General features: G+C 31.7%; 1 long non-coding RNA gene across 1 annotated transcript; it reads right to left on the reverse strand.

Moving 5' to 3' along the window:
- Positions 1-80: 80 nt before the first annotated feature.
- Positions 81-4,055, reverse strand: LOC100573249. The gene is made up of 3 exons (XR_511047.3): positions 3,812-4,055; positions 687-766; positions 81-438 (listed from the first exon to the last, which is right to left on the reverse strand). It is a non-coding gene; the product is annotated as an uncharacterized LOC100573249 (long non-coding RNA).
- Positions 4,056-7,328: the final 3,273 nt, after the last annotated feature.

A 7,328-nucleotide genomic window follows, 5' to 3' on the forward strand; every position in this document is an offset into this window, starting at 1 on the left:
ATATCGGCCGGTCGTAATTATTTTATTGATCGACTTTTATTAATTTATGAATTAATTGCCACGAAATCATAACACATAGATACGTATATTAATTTATATTTTATGTGATTGTTTTATGCAGTGACATTGATAAAGTCGTGTGCAGCACAGTTCGGGAAAGGGAGAGCTGAAGATCGAAATCGAAATTCCATTTCCACTTGTGTTGGGTTCCCGGTTATTTTGACTCTGTTTGGTTCTATATTTCCGGTAGATACACAATGGACATCACGTATTATGGTATACATATGAACCTATGAAAATTTCTTTAAACAATATCTCCAAGGCTATACCTATATCGGAACACCACACGTGATCTCGAAAATAATATTATGTCTTTCGTATTTCTTTTTCTGATCATCATAATTATTGTGCATCCGTATCCGTATATCACTGAGGTACCTATTTAGGATATATCATAGGTATACATCTTGATGTTTATTTTTATTTTTTTAATGGGATAATTATGTGAGTTGTATAAAAATAATATTACACACGTATAGAGGGCGTGCGCACGACGTATTGTTGTTAATTAACGTCAGTAAATATTACAATTTATAATAAGCTTATTTGTGTATTATTATTTTTTTTTTAATTTTATTTATGTCATCTGTTCGTATATACAGGGTAATTATTTTAACAGTGCATACTCTTTGTTCTTTTTGGAAAATGTTGCAATACACAATCCAACTTTTGCCATGCGCGTAGGTTGTTCTTTGCCAGCTACAACCTGTGCAGTAAGAGTAAAACCACTATCAATTCGTATCATAATATATTACACGACCGGCGGAAATATTTTTAATTTGAAAATACATTGGAATATTTATTTATTTGTTTTATATTAATGGAAGTAGAATATTTTTATTGACATTTTTATGTAAACGTAAATATCGATCGTTGAACAAATAGTTTTTGAGTAATAAAAAAATGGTCGAGTAGAGTAGTATGATGTACGTATGCCGTTCGATTATATGTAAAACCAACTCGAGCCTTTTGTACAAACGGTATTTAATTATTATCAGCCGACAATGTGTAACACGACATACCATCCAGGGACCCGAGTGTAAAATGTTTGAATTTATATTTCACAATATTTATGCTGTAAAGTGTAAAGTTATAAATTGGAAATTAATTTGTTTAATTAAAACACAGTATGGGTACTCTCGGTAACTCAAACCTTGATAACTCGAAATTCTCGACAACTTGAACAAATAAAATTCCCCTTTAAATAACAATAACACATTAAGATTTTGATAACTCAAAATTTGAAGTGGGTCGAATTACCGAGAATACTGCACTGAACTAATAAAATAAATATTTGTTAACAATATATTTGCGTGTCAGAACTCTGAATCATATAAATTAAAACGGATTTTATCAAAAATTTAAAATTCTATCAAAAATAATGAATAATGAGTTATTATTTACTTCATTCATACCAAATTCATAATAATATACGATCTACCTATACAGGCTATAATAATATACTATAATATAATATTAGGTATAGTTTATACACCTGTATATTATATTGTATATGTATTTTGATCTTGTGTTTTGTCATTTTAAACTATAATAATAATAATAATAATAAAAGTTTATTGCAACAGCATAAATATACAATGGTTAAATAGATAATAAATACAAAGTTGCAACTCATCCTATAAGCAAATAAGCTTGAATGCGGATGAGTTGAGTTCTATTAAGGTATAATAAACGTGCATAATGTAGGTAAACAAAAATAAATAAAGATACAAATAAAAATTACAAATTAATTATTTCAAAATACAAAAAAGCAAAGAAAAAAAGAAAATCTACGATAGAACATGTTTTTAAAATATAATTAAATTAACAAGGTATATTATATGAGTACAAACAAATAATATGTGATAATAAAATATATACTATATAGGTGTTTTCGTGGAACTGGTTACGGAATAAAAATAAACGAATAATTTAAAAAAAAATTATATAAAATTATACTGCGTACACTGCGTGTTGTCAAAACAAGAATATGCATACTGATGTATAGTTATGTATTGACAATTTTCCAAAGGAATGTTTTTTTATTAAACGATATTATTTTATAGATACGAATTATTTGTAATTTAATTGATTATTATAATATTAGGTATATACCAACAGCATATATTATTATGTGTATATATTTTGTGTATACGTTCTTGTATAACAATTTAATTTAATGTAACTCTCCATCACCATCACAAGCATGGCTTAAAGTTTGTTCCTAGATTATTTTTTTTTGTAACTTAATAATATTTTTATCTATTATAAACTTTTATTTTATGTACCCAATTGCTGAAATTTGGTTCTTACAATAAAAATAATATTAAAACCAACCATATTGTCAGGCCATAACCACGAAAATATGGGTCGGTTCAATGCATTCAACAGGACGTTATCCCACGTAACGGAATGGTTTTATTCTTTCCGAAAAGTTTTATCCAAGTTTTATTTTATTACTTCATTTGAAATAATGTGTTCATAATGTTTTGGTTAATTTATTGTTTGAGATGATGTCTACAAAAAGCTATACGAGTTCAAAAATATATCTCTGCGTAGGTGATTTTTGGAGTGCTCGAGTCGATCACGGGTTCTGTGTCGACGAATGCATAAATTTTGGTCCTACAGCAGTGGTATTTTTAAAATGTTAAAACTGTTTTTTTTTTTTTAATCTGTAAACACTTTTTTGGAGTGGAATTTAAATAACACAGCAAAGAACGTGTGCACCACGGCACCACCAGAGTGGAATGGTTTGATTACAGAATTAATAATATATATGGTGTTTAACCAATAATATATGTGTCGCAATAATTCGACTGATTACAGAATAAATTAGCTAAGTGATAGGTATTATATACCTCCAGTTCTGGATAAACTGTACCTTCGCTAAAATTTTCTTCACCGAATATTCAGTAATAAAATAGTAACCAAATCTTTTTTTTATTAATACTTTTTCTGAGTATGACATTCGAACAATGTGATAAAGAATTCAGAATTGTAATTTTCAATAACTTTCTTTTAATTGATTGTGATTCTTCGTTTTTTGATATCTGTAGAATTAAAAAAATTCCTAAAGGCATTCATTTCTGACATGTATTTTCGTATTCACTAATACAAATCTATTTTTTGTTGTTGTTAAAATCAAATTGAATTTTACTAAATTTTAACCATTATTCTAGGTTATTCAATTATATTATATTGTATATTATAGTGTTAAATTATATCTAATTTATCGATAATATTATAATACGATGGTGCTGTATGTAATCCATGTACAGGATATTTTATTTTTATTTTTCATATTTATATGTTATTCATTACAAGCTTTTAATATTTAAGGTTTAGTATTTCCGATTTCGTTTGCATATATTATAGGGGGAGGAGGCTTTCCACTCCGCATGAAAGTTGGTATAATAGGTTCAATATTATTGAACTACATCATATTATATTATATATAAATGATACATTACCGGTTAAGTTAATGTTACTAATTACTATGACGAGTTATTGAAAAGTTTTTATAATATTAAGTTATAGGTACATATAAAACACATACACACTAAAACTATAGACCATAAGGAAATCGGAAACGGAAATTGTAGAATATCGTCTCTATCTGATCAAAGAAATACTAACAAGGTTCAGTATGAAATTATAATGGTTTCCATATTCAAAAAGCTGCATGTATGAGGAGGGTACGTCCGAAAAAGCCAAGTTATTACTGTTCTTATATTATTATTGTTATTATTACCATGAAATTGGCCCTTCTTCAACATTTTTTCCCATTTGCATTCTACTCCGATTTCGAGTTCCCACGCCTTTTATTGCCATTATTTATCAATGTAACTGTTTATATACGCTGAATATAGTGTACATTATTGTATAGTCCATGACATAATAGTATGTGTAAAAGTCCAAAACAATGGGCCGCCACACTGGCGAGTGGCCAAACGGGCTATTTGCGTTATTTACTCATCGTTACTATTTTAATAGTGAAATTGGTATAATTTTTTTTGTTTTTAATGTTTCCACAGCGACATTTTTGTTAAATAATCCATTATTATTATTGCTGTATATTTGGCGATCCGATCCTTTGTGCAGCGGACCCGTATAATATTATATTATACAATTATTATTATTAAATAAGTAGACCTTTTACAATGGGTTTGAATTTATTATTTTGTTGTTCAATCCACCATGATAATTTTCAGGTTTATTTTATAATATGATTATATGAAATGCAGAATGCTATAAGCAAAAAAAGGTATTTAAAATTTCCTTTGACGTAATATTAAATAGGTACTTATTACTAACATTGTTAAAAGGCGAATCAAGTACCTATACACATTAACATTAAGTGATATAGTAACTTCTCAATTTTTTTAAGTTCGGTTATCAGCGTTATCACTTATCAAATGTGTATCATTAAAACGGCACGGCAAGACTAATAAAAGTGTTTGTGCCGAAAAACAATTTTGTCATGCAGTTCAAAATGTCACGAATAAACCACTTGTAGCAATAACTAATAAGTAAATAAATTATTTTTTAAGCACCTAAGTCGGTTTTAATTTTTTGACGAATTTAATCTGTACAGTGAACACTGCACTTAACAGCAACAAGCTGTTCTGGAATATAATATAACAATTGTGTACTTAAACGGATAATTCTTTATACCTAAGCTTAATCGCTCAAAATTGCAATAAACCCGAAAACTAGTGAGGCGAACGGATGTTCCGTTTGCAAAGGGCCGTGTCCATTAGTAGTCTCTTCGGAAAAGGTCAAACTTCAGGACATAATAATATACTCTGCACAAACCGCTGCAGCAGTTTTCACACACCGTTCGCGTTTTGTTCGACAACTACGACCAACTCAAACGCACACTATATGTATAAATTATTCTCGTATTCAGGGCCGTAGCTAGAATTATATGGGCCCCAGAGCAAATTTAATCTGGGGGCCCATTATTTTCCATTAATATTTAATCTGAAAATATTCTAAAAAGGGTTTCATTTTGGTTTTTTTTATTAATTGGATTTTAGTACGGTTAGGTTAGGTTAGGATTTTGTATTAATTGATTATATTAAACCATGGTAGGTGGAATTAAGTAAAAACGTCAAACTTGGTATAACTTTGATACTTTAGAGTTAAATCATACACTTACGTACAAACAGCACGGGGTCCGCGATGTATCGCAGGTAGATTGCCTACCTGATAATATACTGCTGCGAATCAAAATTTTTATTTCGGGCAACAGAAAAGTGAAGATAAATTTTGAACACCATACACCAGATATTAAATAACGAATTGAACAAAGTTTGAGTCATATAGAGTTGGTACATTTAACGGACAACGAAGTGCACGGGATCAGCTAGTATTATATAAATGTAAAAGAAAAATGTTTATAATATAATTGGTTGTATTTAATAATAATGTGATACAAATACACATTATACAGGCATAATTATTATTCTTAATACAAGCTATTTTTTTTCTGGCATTAGCATTTGATTTAGCAAAATGTTTGATTATTTTTTCTAAATCTAGTTCTTTGGTTTGGTTTTTTTCTATATTGAGAATACCAATGTCTGTGACGTGGAATTTCTTAAATCTTTTGTGTAATTGTAACAAGTATTGAAATTTAGCAAGTTGCCAGTTTGTCACACACCGGGTTAACCGGATTGCTGCTACATAGTATATAACAACAAACGGTATTATCATTATTCTACTAATATAACATTCGACATTTTGACATTTCCTTATTTCAAATGAGTGTCTTTAATAGATAGTAATGTTCCACCAAATATTTATGTCCATATAAACAACATAATTTATAGATTATAGGTAGTAGGTACCTATACAAGACAACTACGTCAAGTTGATACTATATATTTTGTTATTACTTTTTAGTAAGTGTAGGCAATCATATTATTTCAAGTATTGGCCCCATTGAGGCGTGGGTTCCTGGTGCAATGAACCTCTCGCCCCGCGGGTTCTACGGCACTGCTCGGATTATATTATGTTGTAATAACGATTTCTTGTACTATGTTTTTAAGTTCAAATCGTACGTGGTGATTTCGCCGATGACGTGGAGTATAGCAGTAGTGGTATACGGTTATTATTATAATATTATTACGTTATCTGCGTTCGAGCGTATGTAGTATAGACGCACCACATATTGTACCAATAAAAATATCGTGTGGTATTATATACATTATACATACACAATATATACGTGACCGAAAAAAGGGAAAAAATCGAAACCAAAGTGCTTTATTTAGTGTCGTATAGCTGGAGCAGTGTAGTCGTAGTAGTATAATAGTTGTTGTATGGTCGTCGTTGTCCGTATCGTCCGCTCGCCCGCCAGCAAGCTGCACCGTATATAATCCGACTCCCTCGATCGTAAATTTTAAATCCGAATCGACGGAACCGAAATAATAATATCGCGTGTGTTTGCAAGTTTGACGCGCGCGCTATTATATTATACGTTATTTGCGGCGAGTGGACTGTCGGACGGGGGTGGGCGAGGGACGACGGTACGAGTGTGTAAAAGTTTTTTCACTCTGTCTCCGTGTCCTTCTGTCCGGCGGCGGCGGCTGGACGTATTATAATATATTCGCAATAATAATACTACAAGGACGGACCGGAAACCGTATAATGTCGTAATAACTTTCGCCCATTTTCTTCGGCTCCGTCTCGTTCATTTTTTCCCCCCTCGCGGCCCTTTGCAGTGCGGCAGGGGACCCAAAGGCGCCCCCGACTGCTGCTGCAGTCGCATGCATAACAACCGCAAAACTTTTCGGTTATTCCGAGACGAATTACCGAATCACGGGCGGAAAACTTCTAATGGCTTCTTCGCATGTGTGTATAGAGTACAACAAGCCTTATATATATATTATTGCGCATATATATACACCGCGGCCATGGCCACGGCCGTATAAACGAATAGAGTTATGCGCATCCTTTTCAGAGACGCGGTTTGCGGTCGCGCGTCGAGTACAATAATATACAAAAGGTACGTACACATTTATATATATTTTACACACTCGATGTCCCCAGACGAAAACCCGATGTGCAGCAGACCCATGTGTGGGAGGGGAAGTCGGGTGTAAATCAACGAGAAGGGTCCGCGGGTCGGGTGTGTTTCAGCTGTATATACGACGCACGTCTCGACCACCGACTTTCAGTCCATGTGTATATTACACAAGGAAAAATTTTCATAATTTGTCGAATGCTGCCGAAAAAACAGAATCATTTGTAATAGGTACCTA

Source organism: Acyrthosiphon pisum, chromosome A1 (genome assembly GCF_005508785.2).
Source record: "Acyrthosiphon pisum isolate AL4f chromosome A1, pea_aphid_22Mar2018_4r6ur, whole genome shotgun sequence".
Lineage (NCBI taxonomy): Eukaryota > Metazoa > Arthropoda > Insecta > Hemiptera > Aphididae > Acyrthosiphon > Acyrthosiphon pisum.